This window comes from Vanessa cardui, chromosome 9 (assembly GCF_905220365.1).
Source record: "Vanessa cardui chromosome 9, ilVanCard2.1, whole genome shotgun sequence".
Classification (NCBI taxonomy): domain Eukaryota; kingdom Metazoa; phylum Arthropoda; class Insecta; order Lepidoptera; family Nymphalidae; genus Vanessa; species Vanessa cardui.
The window spans coordinates 5948812-5965779 of NC_061131.1; the positions used below are offsets into that span (position 1 = coordinate 5948812).

The 16968-nt window shown below is 30.9% G+C and overlaps 1 protein-coding gene across 2 annotated transcripts in view; it reads right to left on the minus strand.

Annotated features, from left to right (window-relative positions):
* Positions 1-16968, minus strand: part of LOC124532332 (poly(rC)-binding protein 3) — a 203276-nt gene that overhangs the window by 39937 nt on the left and 146371 nt on the right. The gene's annotated exons all lie outside the window — the stretch shown is intronic.

Genomic DNA, 16968 nt, shown 5'->3' on the forward strand with positions numbered 1-16968 from the left:
AGCATAAGCTATTGCTCGCCGCAACCCTGTTTTATCCCACGGGGCCACTAAATAAATACTCTCAACAGGGTGATCGTTTTCAATAGCCGGTGTTGAATTCGGAAACACGTTTAATCCGGACGAATGGTAGTTGCCATTTATATATGGCTATTGACGTAGCTGCCGGTGTAATTGGAAATTAGGGCAGCGTCGGAAGGACGTGATAGACTTCTCGTGTTTTTGTATTGGTACTGAAGACAGAATGAATAGACGTGATATTATCTTAAGTAGATATATAAATCTATGATTATGACTATTAGAAAATTCTAAAATAATTGTTCATTTTTATTTTCTTGTAAAATACATATATACCCTTATTCGAGCAAGGTTACTAAGTAGCTTTAAGAGGTTTTGACAGTCGATCGAAAATAGGAACAATTGATATTCAATTTCGAACGACAAAACTTTAAAATTAAATACCGTGCCATAGTGAAATTTAGCATTCTATTTGATGCTGAATTTCTATCGTAAATTTTGTAATAATTTCCGTATAATAACGATACAAAATATATTCCGTTAATAATAAAATATTAATGGGACAACGTTTGAGTTACGTCCTGAAGCACAAACGGATACGGAGAACAATATCCTTGCGGTCCATACGTAGCGTGCACGAATATTACTACTATTAATCAGATAGAGAAAACCGTGGAAAAGAAGAATGGCACCCCAACAATCATATAGCAACATACGTACAAGCTTAGTTATATTAGTTGGAGCATTCATTTTCATTTTACTAATTCTCGGCGATTCTTTTGTCCGCGATGTTTTGACAAAATTATAATGGAGACTTTTGTCATCAGAGTTTATATAAATATAAATATTGTTGGTATAAATTGAAATATTTTTTGTATAGTGATAGATAGGCGGACGGGCAAATGGGCCACCGAATGGTAAGTGGTCACCATCTATAGACATTGACGCTTTGAGTAATAATTATAATCGGGTATTTTTTTGTACACGTTGTTTTGACCAAATTATAATGGAGTCCTTTGTCGTCAGATTTTATATAAATATTTTTGGTTCTAACTGAAATATAATTTTTAATGTCATAGATAAGTGGACGGGCACATGGGCCACCTGATGGTTAGTGGTCACCACCCACAGACGACAGTGTGACAAATTATGAGACAAAGACATGTCCTTGGTACCTATAGTTACATTGCTTCATTCACCTTTTGAGCCGGAATAAAACAGTTCTAAGTATCTATTGCTACTTGGCGGTCCAGTTTCTCAGTTACTGTTGTATTAATGTTTTCATTTGGTGGTAGGGCTTTGTGCAAGCCCGCCTTGGAAGGTATCACCCATTAATCTAATATTTGAAGAACATTTAAAAAAATTTAAGCCATTTTTTTATTTAGCCATAAAACAATAATAATAATAATAGCCCGACATCTTAGCGATTATATGTTAACAAAAATAGCTTTTTTCAATTAATGTATTCCAATCGTAAAGTACATTTAAATATTGAATTGTTTGACCATGCAAAACGGTCTTAATTCCCGTGAACAAGCCACAATGAGTTAATGCTGAAAGAATTAAAATAAGTTGTTGTGTTGTGTTAGGTTTGTGTGTTTCGCTCAGCTTCAAAATCACTTAAAATATACATTGAACTTTGTTAAACGCAACAATGTAACATGTCATTCCCTAAACCCAAATTCAATTTTCCTCTTTGTCAAAATTAGTTCCATATGGACTTCTCCGCTAAGCTAACAGAATCAGGAACATATTGACTTTGAAGAAGCAATTAAACTTTTCATCGCAATTTCGGAACTAATTTTCAGTAGTTTGACAGAGTCAGCCGATCGGTCGGCAGGTAACTTTGACAGCGACCACTTGCAACCTAGCCTATTCGGGAATTAATAGCGACATTTAATTTTCGTGAACCTGTCAAACAACTCGTAAGTCGTAAATTTACAGAATATTCCGAAACGTGCCCGAACAGAAATGCAACGCATAAATGCGGTCGACAAGCAACGATCGAATAAAGTTACGTTAGTTGAAAAATTGCAACGAAAACTCGTTTATCGAAGCAATGAACTTGTTATGTTGAACGAGTACTTATCACAATATTTTTCAATATTCGAATCATTAAAAAAAATAGAGAACGTGTTTTGTTTAAAAAAAAAAAACGTTATGTATACATAATCAAGCGTTAACGTGGTCGTTGTAAATCAAAACAAATTTGAACCAAAAGCAAGAATATAAATTTAATAAAAATATTTTTTATTTTATATATTATAACATGCATAACAAATTTATATACGAGTAAGGCGTTTCAAGAAAGTGCAGTGCCTTGCAGTCACTATCCAAAATTCTTGCAATATATTTTAATGAGTTATGACGAACATTTAATGCGTTCTCATGTGATAAATATAAGCATTTTGCAGTGTGTAATTTATTAGATTTAATAGTTTACGTTTTAGAAGATTGTGTTGAAATGTTTATATCATTAAAGTAATGTTTATTGTTTACTATTATTTTTATAAAATAATAATAATCGTGCTATGTATGAATAAAAGGTACCTACAATATCTTAATTCTAATTAGTTAATCAAAATTCAAGTAATATTTCTGTGTACGTATGTGTAACAAATGAGTTTAATATGTGTGAATGTATATCATAAGTCTGCGTGTGGATAAATTACATAAATTGGTTTAATCAATTTTTAATGTTGCTTAACCTTATTGCTTAATAAGTTTGGAATGTTATTGATGAGTTGATTTTAGATAATAATGACTATTATGGTTTTGTGTTATTGCTGTAAACAAAAAGCGATCCTGATAACACAACTTCCCAAACTATTTATGAGAACAAATGAGGTCGATTATATTTATGTGCGTATACATACAAATGACAGGTACATGTTAAACTTAAATAAAGTTCTTGGTTTTGGTTTCTAATTGATGAGATATAGTAGCGGTACCGCAATATTGTAGGTATAAATATAATGTTATTTGTCTGTCCTTTTTAAATATATGTATAACTTACCTATACAAAGGATTATCTCAGATTTTAAAGTGGATCCATAATTTGGTCCTGCTACTCATTTTAGTTATACCTACTTATATTTATATATACGCATGTGTAACTTGGAGGTATTACTAATGACTATGCCTAAATGCAATATCCAGTATTATTGTTAGTAATTGTCGACTTCTTGGTAGGTTGTATAACATACATATACAATTGTACCTAATTAACATTATACTGTTTTTTAAATGTTAAAAAAGTGTAACTGCTTTACTGTCGGTTCTTCTCGGTAGAATCTGCATAGTTCGCCTATTAGAGTGTGTTAAATGACGATTTAAAAGTGTTTGTAAAAGCCTACTTGAATCAAGTATATTTTGATTTTGTTGAGTTCTGATTTGAAGGGCGAGCGAGTCAGTATAACTACATGGACAAGGGACATAACATGTTAGCTCAAAGGGTTTGTCGTGCGTTGGTGTAATGTAAGGAATGGTCATTATTTCTTACAGCGCCAGTTATCATCATGTGGCCCATTTTCCTTTCCGCGTATCTATTACAAAAGAAAAGAAAATTTATTAGATATTCTTATATGTAGTGTAGTTTACACACATATACTTGTATCATAGTAATAAAGTGAGTGACGACCATCCAGATTAAAGACTTTTCATCATAAAACAACAACATCTACATCCAGTTAATTTCCTCTTCAGCTAATGCCTATTCCCCCTTTGAGGAGAAGGTTATTCCACCACGTTGCTCCAGTGCGGTTTGGTCGATTCACACGTGCCAGAATTTCAATGCACAAGATTTTTTATAAACTCAAATTAGGCTCATGAAAATTCAGTGGTACTTGCCAAGGTTTGAGCCCGCAATCATTGCTTCAAATGTACGCGTTTTAACCACTAGGCGATTTCTACTCGTTCACTCACTCACTTTTCATCATATTGATAATCATTCGAATACCGCGTTACAGTTTTGGTTTCGTTCAAACGCTAAAAAATAACTTATCTCAAGAGCAGCGATGGTTAAATTAAGTCTAAAGTTATATATTTCAATACAACAGCAGTGAATTGAATGTCAAATAAATTTTCAGTCAGGTCAAGCGCGCTTGTTGTTTCGGCTAATTTTAATAATTAAGAACTTCTTCATTCGTTGCAATGAGAAAAGTTTTGTCATCATAGAATTTTAAGTATCCATACGAAGTACAAACAGTACTCTCAGTTTTCCATGATAAACAATGAACTTTGAAGTTGGTTTTGCCTAAAAAAATATTTTTACTTATATAAACGTACTAAATTCTTCCACTGTCTTTAATGTATTATCAAACAATTTGATTGTGATTTTAAGTTAATTTAGTTAGTTAATCTATACCAATTTAAAATAAAATTAGTTGATCCATGACGATGAAGTCGATTGGCATATCAATATGAAATGAAAAACCACAAACAATCACCGCGGTGTCGACTGGTGACAGTTGATACAGTATCGAATAGGGACTAAACAGGAAACCTTTACAAATCGCGTCGAAAGACGGTCGTAATGCGATAGTGGGTTGTAAGGTAGCCTTTGTTAAGCATAACGACGGACACTCACGGAAGCACTTGTCACTGTCATTCGTGTTGCAGCGATAAAATGTTCTCTATCGTAGTTTGTTTTGTATTGAATAGCACCTTTAACGTCCACGCTGACAGCTGCGAAGTTACTGACTCATTTACACGAAACTATGATACCTTTATGTGTGTCAATAATAAAGGGTCAAATTCAATAGCAAAGGCAGAACAAAATAAATCCTTTTAGAAATATTCATTTCATTTATATAGCATTTACTCGACATATTTTATCTGTAAGACTAATGTAGGACAAGTTCATTGTGTTCAACAACAACAGTTATTAAGGATTTAGTATCTAATCTATTATATATCAATATTTAAAATATTACTATGTTCTTCTTTTAAATCAACCGCTCCATAAATACATTAAGATATTTTGTATATTATCTATGAAGTCAATTTTATTGGTATAAAAATGACTGTTTCTGAAACAAATAGATATAAATGTATTTTATTATTTGTATGTATATATAAGAATGTCATAATATTTATAAAAGTAAAATATACAAATATAAATAAGTTACAAAAGTTTATTATGTATACAGGAATAAGATTAAAAATAATCATAATTTCGCGGAATTAACTGTAATGTAAATTATTTAAGTAAATACAGACACAAATCGTTCACTTGATTGTAAGTGGTCACCTTCGCCCATAGACAATGGTGCTGTAAGAAATATTAACCATTTACTACATCGCCAATGTGCCACTAACCGTTATCTCCCTTGTGCCTGTTACACAGGCCCACTCACCCTTCAAACCAGAATACAACAATACTGAGTACTGTTGATTAGCGTTAGAATATCTGATGAGTGGGTAGTTTTAGTGATCAAATAATTAGTTTATTTAGAATGCTAAACTAAACCCTTAGTAAGAAGATTGTTTCGATCTATTATTATCGTAACTCAACGCTCAGAGTTTGTGTTTCATAACAGAGTTAACAATGTCGTTTACTTCATTTGACCTTTTCTCTTCAATGAAGATTACAGATTAATTATTTAACAGAAGTAATTTATTAGAACATATAAACCATTTGAGTACAAATATAGATAAAAAATATGTACATACGTATAAATATATAAGATACTCTACATATTGTATTAATAAATAATAAAATTATTCTTTGATTTGGGTCATGTAATAGCAAACCTTTTAAAACATTCATTCGTTCATTGCGTTCCCAAAGTAAAGGTTACGTTACAATTTAATAATATATTATTATTTGTTTTTTTAATAAAATTTTCAAGTAACCTGAGTCTGAATCTATGAAATGAAATTGGAAAAGTTTACGACACTGATAAAGACTAGATGAATAAAATTCAATCAATCTTTGGTCGGTTTTATTTACGTTAGAGATTTTTTCGATTCGATAAATATTTGTAAAATTAATAATTAACTCTTATAAGTTCATTAAAACATGATTATGTTGCTCCAACTCAACACAACATTAGTGTATTGATCACATAACGACAAAAACATTAAATAACAGTACCAGCAATGAAAATTATCGTTTTAGGACCTTTTAAAATGAACGTTGGCCAAAAATATGATAGAGACGCAAATATATTGTATGAGAAGACAGTGACCATATGTATGCTTGCAATGACAGGAAAAAAGAACGCTAACTGAAATTTCCTTTTATTTATATTGTTTTGTTTTTTTGGAACCTCTCTTGTTCTTAATATATATAAATGACTTACCTTATTTCGTAATAAATACTTGCGATATTGTACTGTTTGCAGATGATATATCCCTCATTTTTAAACTTGATAGAAAAATAAACAACTATGACGTTGTAAGCAGTGCTCTGTCGCGGGTTCTTGGTTGGTTTGACATAAATAATTTAGTACTAAATGCTAAAAAGACTAAATGTGTTTTGTTTTCCTTGCCAAATGTCAAATCAAATCCTTCTGCAATAACTTTGAAAAATGAAAGGCTTGAGTTTGTTGAGTCGACGGTCTTTTTAGGGATAACCCTTGACTCCAAACTGCAGTGGGGCACCCATTTGTATGCCCTGGCAAGAAAACTAAGTAGTGCCATTTATGCAATAAAAATAATTAGAAAACTTACGGACATAAGTACTGCTAGACTCGTTTATTTTAGTAATTTTCACAGTATTATGTCATATGGAATGTTGTTATGGGGTAATGCAGCAGAGATTGAAGTTGTTTTTATTCTACAGAAAAGAGCTATCCGATCTATTTACAATATTAGCTCCAGGACATCATTACGCGAAAAATTTAAAGAAATAGGTGTATTAACGGCTGTTTCACAATATATTTATGATAATATAATCTTTATACAAAAGAATATTAAAAATTATTCTATCAATGCTGATGTACATACTATTAATACAAGAAATAAGAATAAACTTGTAACCCCCAGTTTCCGTTTGCATACGGTAAATAGAACGTTTTTGGGCAATGGTACGCATATATAATAAGATACCGGAAAATATAATCAATTTACCATTTTCAAAATTTAAAAATATTATTAAGACTAAATTAATAAATAAATCATACTATTCATTAAAATAGTACTTTTTAGAAAGAAACGCCTGGAGTTAGGCTCGGGTTCCATGATAGGACGCTAATTACTGTCAATAACAGCATTGTAAATGTGTTTATTTGAAAAGAGCAACTATGCGAGTTTCTTGCCGTTTCTTCTCGCTAGAAGCTGCTTTCCGAAACGGTGGTAGTATTTGATTATTGACGATTCAAAAACGCTTCATTGTGAAGTTTACTTGAATAAAATTGATTTGATTTGATTTGATTTGATTTGGTTTTGTGCAGCCTGTAAATTCTCACTGCTGGGCTAAAAACCTTCTCTCCCTCTGAGGAGAAGGTTTGGAACATATTCCACCAATGCGGATTGGTGGAATACACATGTGGCAGAATTTCTATGAAATTTGTTACATTCAGGTTTCCTCACGATGTTTGCCTTTACCGCTGAGCACGAGATGAATTATAAAGACAAATTAATCACATGAATCAGCGGCGCTTGCCTGGGTTTGAACCCGCAATCATCGGTTAAGATGCACGCGTTCTAACCACTGGGCCATCTCAGCTCATACTTTATATTGTTACACATTGTATATAAAAATACTAATTGTAGCTTTGAAACGGCTATTTACTTTAAAAAAATATTGAGACATTTAAACAGACGCGTGCAAAAATAGGCGAGACGTGTTGTACTACGCATTAGTACAGTACTAGCAAATAGATCGGGGGCGACTGTTAATATGTCATAGGTTCAAAAATAGCACGGGATAAATACATACTTTACCTGTAGGAAGTCGAGACGGATAGCTAGTATTAATCCATATTAATATTGTAAATGTCAAAGTAACTCTTGTCTGTCTGTCTGTATGTCGCTCTTTCACGACCAAACCTCTAAACCGAATTTGATGAAATTTTGTATGAAACAAATTTGAACTTAAAAGAAGGACGTGGTCTACTTTTTTTGCCTAACACATGACAACCAATCTCTAAAAAGCTAGCGAAGTCGGTGACTACTAGTACTATTATATAAGTGAATTACAATAATTTTAATTTCATTCTTATAACTCCAATAATGATCAGATTATTGTATTTATAAGAATACTTTATTCTTCATTAACAATCATTAAATTTCATTGTTTAATATAAAACATAAAAGTGGGTAAGTAAAACGAGTTGGGTAAGCGGAATTAAATAATTAATAATCTCGTAACTCTCATGCGCCTCGACTAGGGAACCGTGTCAAGGGTTCAGAAACAAGTAAAACACAAATACGAACACCAAAACCATGACAAACATCCATATTCCTAATACAAACATTTGTCTCAGTGGGGTTCAAACCAGCGATCGTTAACGAAGGAGTCAGTAATTGCTTAGGCCAAACAATTGTCATAGACAAGTTGATTCCATTCTCTTAGAAGGACCACTTCTAAAAAACGTATATTGACTTGTAAGTTTCTTGATACGTAACTTTTTATTCATTCTTTATGTAAATGGATTCGATATATGGGGTTTAGTTAGGAAGTAAAGTGGGTTATACTCAATCAGGAAATATAAGTCGGTATTATGAAATAAGAAATTCAATTGGAATACGATGAGAAAAGGTATTATATTCTTTTCTGCGAGTTAATAATAATGAAGACACTTATTTGAGCTATTCATAAGGCTCAAAATAAGACTGACAAAAACAAAGAAATAAAAATTACGAAAGACTTTTAGTTTTAGTTTATTTCATTTTTATTATTGTTGATGTAGTTTTTCATTGTCATTTTTCACTATTAATATTGAAAAATGACAATGAAAAATGAAATCTCCTATAATCTATATAAATATTATAAATGTGAAAGTAACTCTGTCTGCGGCTTATTTCACAGTCAAGCCACTGAGCCAAATACGATGAAATTTGTTATGAAACAAGCTTGTACTTCAAGGAGGGACGTGCGCTACTTTTCATACCTAACACCTTCGACCAACTCCTAAAACGCGAGTGAAACCGCCGGCGAAACTTAGTCATGTACAAATGTCTAATTTATGACTTAAAACACCAGAATCTACAAAAGATTCGTAATAAATAAACACAACTGTACTTTTCAAACGCTCCCATATAGATAATGACGACGCTAAACAAAAAAACTCCGGGAATCTCGCCAGTTATGCATAAACAAAGCAATGAGGCATAATTTCGTTCAATAAAGAGATGCTTCGAGCGTAAGGTATCTTGTACAGTAAGCCTCGCATTTACCTGTTATCCTTGTCACACTAGTGATAAAGTCTATATCACGGTGCAAGAAATTGCCACCGAAGCCATCTGTACCTCATCCGTACATTCCTCTAGGGGAGGGAATATTTATTCTACAGACGTCATCGTGGACGTGCAATTATTGAGCAAATATTTACCGAGAAGAGTGTCCAGTGCTCACGTTAAGTGTACCTATTATAGGAAGGACTAGTCGCTTGCAGGAAACTTGTTATGTAGTGATCCAATAATCTCGATTTAATGGTACTTCGATTGCAATGTAAACAGCGATTATAGAAACTTCGTTTTTTAAATGAAAGTCTCAACAATCGTGTCATATTACTATTAGTAATTATTAATAAAAGTATTTGATTGTCTTCTGTACCGTTAAACGCGTACAAATTATATTTATTTACATAATGTCCGATTTAGTTGTTTATTTTATTAATTATAATGTTACACTTAATAAATTGTATCTATTTTATTTATGAATTTGAGACTTATTCTTAAATTAGCCTGTTATTGTAATATAAGATATTTTTAGCGAGAGACGAAGCATTCTGGCAACATTTGCTTTTAAAATTTTCAACAAACCCATGAAAATTACAGTGACTTCAAACGCCATAGTATAATCAAATAAATCTTGGCATAAGAGGTAATAGGGTTGACGGAACAGATTCGCTGGCAAATTGAATAAGAGGAATGTGCTAACGAAACACACTGTCGAATCTAAGATGAGGGAATTTAAGGAAAATTTATCTATACTAGAGACAAATTGTAATCAAATCTTTTTCCAAGCAAAATACTTTATTTTAATATATTTTCAAAGTATTATTCATCGATTTCTTTATATTCATGTTTGTTTGTTTATTTTTAATATAAAAAAATAATAATAAATAAATATTCATAAAACGTATTTTAAGTTTATATTAAATTATTTAATCGATTCTAGAACCGAATCAATCGATTATTCGAATTGTAACTATCATTTTCTGGAATTAATAAGAGTTTGTAAATAAAAATCGTAGCACATTCTTGAGGTGAAAGTTCTTGAGAATTATTGTGATTTAAAACTCTATAAAACGTTATACAGTGAGTTACGACGAAGAGGCAAAACATACTATTAAATCTTATCTAAGGGTGAGTATATATTTCAACCGGTGTGAATGTATGTAAGTATGTTAATCTGATCCAGCATAATGTCTTAACTATTTATCATAATTCCACAAATGAGGTAACGTCACTCTAAATTAATATCCTTCATTCATTAAAGTCTACATCCTCTAGAGGACTTATACTTTTTACAAAGCGATTTTTCTGTATTGCGATTTAAATATTTATATATTTATTTGTTGCTAATAAGATTTGTCTTCTCGTTAATTTTTTTTATATGTTTTTCTTTAAATTGTCTTTATTAACCTGACTCTGAATTTAGACATATAGTCAGTATTGATTTGATTTAAATATGTAGATATTTACATTGATAAATTTTCTCATTATTTATTTTATTAAATAAAATTAAATGAGCTACAATAGATTTAACAAAACTAGTGTAGAGTGTTTTGTATTGCTCCTTTTTATAATTTAACAATCCAGTGTTCCACATTCTGTCGAGTCGGATCGGGCTGACACCCGAGGGAGTGTTTCATTACTTCTATCAAATTTAGCGGAAAATCAAATCTTTCGATGAGATTATCCCAAACGTCCGTGTCAACGGCATTCCGATGAATTCACGTAGTTTGTTTTGTATTTTGTTGATTTTTCTTTGTAATATGAATTTGTTTTCTTTTTCGATTTAGCGTATTTGTTTATTATGGTCATTCTTTTTTTTTAAATTCTGTTTATTTCTTTATTAAATAAATTACTCCAAGTCAAACTTCTTAGTACTTAAAACAACGTTGTTTTGTATTTTTATGTAATAGTTGTACTATTGCCAGTATTTTATTTAAATTAATTTTAGGTTTCAAAAGTTAAGGATTCAAAATTTTAGTTCAATTGAAATGTCGTAAAAAGAACTCAATATTTTTATTCTTAATTTTTATTCATTTGGAAATGTTAAAACAATTGCCAATTTTATTAAACCACTTTTAAGCTTTCTTGTAAATTTTATTATTATTCCAAAATGTATATGTAAATTGAGATTAAATTTTTATATTTTAGGTAAACAAGTTTCTTCTGTCTAGTTGTTAAAATAAATATTATGGTAGTTACCTAACTAAAGTGTAAACTAACATGCAGCCAAACAAAATTTCATTTTATTTTACGATTATTAGCGATATTCGTAACATGACCTGATATTTCGTGGTGTAATGAAAGAACTGTTATGTTATTTTAATATTAAAGAATATGATTTGAAATGATTAAATTATATATCAAAACACATTTCCCGTTTGATTTACGCAAGTTAAGCGCAATAAATTTTTAAAAGCGAAAATTTATTATTTCTATTCGAAAAATGTTGTTCTGAATTCACATGAATCATTATTTTACTGAATAAGTAAGATGTGAAAGATTAATAGTGGCGGCGGCTAGGGAAATCTTCCTGAGTATTATGAGTGTTATTCGAAAGTGATTTATTCACGATTTGCGGTCACAATTTTTTATACATTACGGCAAATACCATATGTGTTTAAATATTTTTTCTCGATACTTCGATGTTTAAATTAATGGTAGGTTTGTTCAGGCTTTGCTTGATCTTTTATCCCCAAATTTTTGAATTCGAATTTGGACTGTATTCGATTAAGACTCTTTCGCAAACTTAGTATATTTTTATTAATTATATTTAAATGTTTTGCTATACCAACTAAAGTAATAATAATAATAAATTACTGTTACAGCCTGTAACTGTAACAAGAAGGCCTTAGTCGTTCGGTTGCTTACAGCTGGTTTAAGCCCTTCTTCTTTCTTTAAAGAGAGTTCGAGGTAATTTCACCACGTTGAACCATGTCAGGTGATGGATACACGTTTTCCAAAAATACATTTAAATAAGACACAAGTAGGTTTCATCTGTTAAGATGTTTTAACAACTGAGATAAAATAACTGAGGAAAGGAATGACGAAAGATACTTTAAATTTTCTATATATTTTGAGTTATTTTTAGATTTAAAGCACCTTCCAGTTAAAGTTAGTTTTTGGTACTACAGACTTTTTAATAGTGTTTGCTTTAAAATATTGCTAACAGTTCAGGATTGATAGCAGAATATTTCACCTAGATACGACATCAGGGAACCGTGTAAAAAATGTCTGTATGCTGACGATGCTGGTTCTAAATCAAAGTCAAAACGGTTCTCATACATAAATATTAATATTATTTAACGTATACAATAACTTTTACCTAATTAATACAATTTATATATTAATAAATAAATAATGAAATCGAGATAAAATAGATAAATCGAATCGCAGCTTAACCGATTTTGGTCAAAGAGTAATCCTTGGAGATTTTAGGACCGTAGATTTTTTGAAGTATTTTTAATTTGTGTGCATTTTCGATACAAATAAATGGAGTAAAGTAAAAAAAGTTATAAATACAAACAAATATTATATAATAGTGTTTTTTATTTTATTTATTAATTGGAAATTGCAACGCGTGTGAAGTGAGCCAGCTCCAATCGCATGGATGTATATTTATTAAAATAGTTGAATTGTGTAAAGGGAACGTTCAACTAATTAAAATCGGTCTCTCACTAGAGTTTCGTTGAAACTGATCGATATTTCTTGTTTAATATGAGATACTTTACGATGTTCGAAAATAACTATTCCAAAATTTCCCTTTAGATACTAAATAGGTCGTAGGCTTGATATTATATAAATTCGTTTAAAATAAAACAAAGAGGAAGCATAAATAAGCATAAAAATACATGGTAAGATAACTTTGTGGAATTATAAAATATAGGTAAATCAGTTGATATTAAAATAAGTTCAATATATATATTTTTTCCCCCCCAAAAAAAAAAGCCGAGACGGCCCAGTGGTTTGAACACGTGCATCTTAACCGATGATTGCGGGTCCAAACCCAGGCAAGCATCGCTGTTTCATGTGCTTAATTTGTCTTTATAATTCATCTCGTGCTTTGCGGTGAAGGAAAACATCGTGAGGAAACCTGCATATGACAAATTTCATAGAAATTCTGCCACATGTGTATTCCACCAACCCGCATTGGAACAGCGTGGTGGAATATGTTCTAAGCCCTCTCCTCAAAAAGGGAGAGGAGGCCTTTAGCCCAGCAGTGGGAAATTTACAGGCTGTTACTTTTTACTTTATATATTTTTTCAATTTCAATATGCTAACAATGGCTAAAAAGGTTTTAATTTTTTTGATTTTTTTTAACTTGACTTTGGTTTCATATAGGTCCTTAACAGGTTTGTTTCAGTTATTTTGACGTGAAAGAGCAAGACAGATAGAACGAATTACTTTCGCATTTAAAATAAAAATATAGATTTCATAACGTACGAATAACATATGTTAGTAAAACAAGAAACATTAAAGACTTATTTTTCACCTCACTAGTGTTCCGGTTTCAATTGTCAGCTTGAGAAATCTTTTGGTTTGCTCAAATCGCCTCTCAGGCAGAGTTGCTATTGTTCAAAGTTCTGCAAATATTACAAAGTATTTATAACGTACTTGCATTATTTATATATGTCCTTTTTCTTTTGCCTCAAGGTATAGGATATCTCAAAGGTCTCGCAGCAAATATTATATTTGAATTGTTACAATTGTATTGAAGTGCACACATTGTAAATATGGATTGTTTTAGCAGAGAGAAAGAGAAATATTACAGAAATAAGGTTTTATAAAACATTTTTTGTTTTAAAAATAAATTAAATCGTTGAGGCTGAAAAATGTTTATACAATAAAATTAAAAATCGAATATAGTAAATATTACAATATACCAATTTTAAAATTTACCATATTCGAGAAATAATTAGTGTACGTGCTGTCTATTGTGTTGTGTAATAAGAATCAGATGTATATGATGGTAGAGTTTATTTATTAGGAATTACTTTTAAACAAAGTTCAATAAATTTGATTCAATGGTTTGACTGTGTAAGAGAAATAACAGTTTAGCTGCTATTTAAATATTTTGACAACAGCGACATCAATGATGACACCCCTTCTTTATTATAATTTAGATCGTAATTATTTGTATCTTAAGTGCTGTTTTGAATTCCTTATTAACACTTCTGCGCTCTACGCTCTGAAATCTTCATAGTTCTTCCTTTTGCATTAAATACTTTCTCTACGTGCTCAATGTAACTGTATTTAATAAAAGTCTGAATTAAATCTATTTTTTTCGTTCTCGTAATATTTATAATAATAATAATCTATTTATTTAAGACAATGACGACCTCCGTGGTCGAGTATTGTGTACACCGGTTTTCATGGGTACGCCACTCTGAGGTCCCGGGTTCGATTCCCGGCCGAGTCGATGTAGATTACCATTAATGTTGTCTTAAATTTTCGCGATTATTACACATTTAAATAAAACTAATTATAACGGATGAATCGCGTATATTAATTATTTTTAAACATCCCGACGTTTCGAGCACTTTGCAGTGTTCGTGGTCACGGGTAGACTAAGTAGTAGGCAAAGTGCTCGAAACGTCGGGATGTTTAAAAATAATTAATATACGCGATTCATCCGTTATAATTAGTTTTATTTAAATAGATTACCATTAGTTTTCTATGTTGTCTTGGGTCTGGGTGTTTGTGGTACCGTCGTTACTTCTGATTTCCATAACACAAGTGCTTCAGCAACTTACATTGGGATCAGAGTAATGTATGTGATGTTGTCTCATATTTATTTTATTTATTTTATTTAATTACAGTCCACTTGTTAGTAACAACAGCAACATAAAGACTATGTTAGTGTACTAATACTAAAAAATATACAATGAAAAAAAAAATAGATAAACATAAACACTAAATGAAAATGAAATTTATATCGTATGCATATTTTTCATTGCATAAATTCACGTTATAATATTAGTATAAAGTATATTTACACTGACTTACTCAAGCTTCAAACACAAAAACAGCAATACTAAATATGCTAAGGATTACTAACCATACAAGCACCATTTTCCTTATCCTTAACCACACGAGACTTAGAGTTCTAAGTGAGTTTACCGTTTCTTATCTAGCGTGGAAGACACGAAATAAGAGACGGAAAACATATAATGGTCAAGACTGTTCTCTATGGGAATATCGTACAGACTACGTTTATTAATGAGAAATTATGATTGGTTGAAACGACGAATCCATACATATCATATAGCATTCCCATCCTGAATAAACGCAAAATACGTAAAACACGATACCATATAACAACATATCCATTTTCATTGTATCAATATTCGATTCAGTGACTGCACACATTAAAGCCTCAAAATATTAAATGATTTGACGACAGGATGTTAAAAAAAATATTATTTATTACAGAGCTATAATTCAGTCACATCGTTATTTTAACGCCAATTAAACAGGTTGCGGTTTTTAGTACGGACTCGTTGAAATCGTGACTGTGAATATAGAAGAGTCCTTGCCTCATGTTAATTTTTTTATAATATATTTTTTTGCTTTTTTTTTGGTCAGGCAACACCAGGTCTTGATACGGAAAATGGTTGATTTGTTTAAAGGACAGCAAACACATTTTAATTAAGAAAATTTTTAATACAAAGTCTCCATAAAAAACGTGTGATTAAAGCACATAAATATGTAAAAATCGTATTTATAAGTTGGAACCGATCATTGTCGACAGACGTTAGTAATAACAGCTGGTAATAATGACAATGCTGAGCTAACTATCGGGTTACTCTTCAATAGAATGTAACTTCAGCCTAGAGTTAAAATATTAACAGATTAACACTTCTTTACTTTGAAAAATGTGTAAAATTGTTTGCTTTACTTCTTAACTCTTTCACCGCAGAAGAATTGGTATATGAAAACAGCATTAAATTAATTGGTGTTGTCTTTCATATAGAGTATTAATATATACATTTTTGAAAAGATTTACGTGCTGTCAGTTTTAGTAGGTAAAGTCACTTTATAAAGGAACCTTTTTATAAAGTTAGCTTACCTAAGATTTCGAATCTTGAACGACTAATATGTTAATTATTCTATACTAAGGTACTCCTGTATTATATGAAGTTCGTCCGTATGTATATTAAGTGAACTGTGTGATGTTTACTAATATTCTAAATGCCTACTTAACTCGGTGTGTTTGTCTGTTAAGCTTTCACGAATAAACCACAAAACCGATTTTGATCAAATGTGTTACTTAGCGAGGTTGAACTGCCAAGGACCTACCTTTGTTAAACTGACTTATGTATTGATGTAAAGTGTATTTCTTAGAAAATATTGAGGAATGAAAAGTTTATGAAAATTCTTGAGGTTTTAAGATGGAATAAACAAACTGGCATTAAAAAGAAAATAAATTTAATAAGACTCCCTTTATTTAGGGAAAATGTAAATGGTTGTTTTATAATAACTGACAGTAAGTTTCGTTTCTGTATTGTCGTATTTAATTTTTGTATAAATACTCTACGGTAACAATTGATATTAATCGTAAAAATTTAATATTAATAAAATAGTGACGAGCTAAGGCTTGTTCTA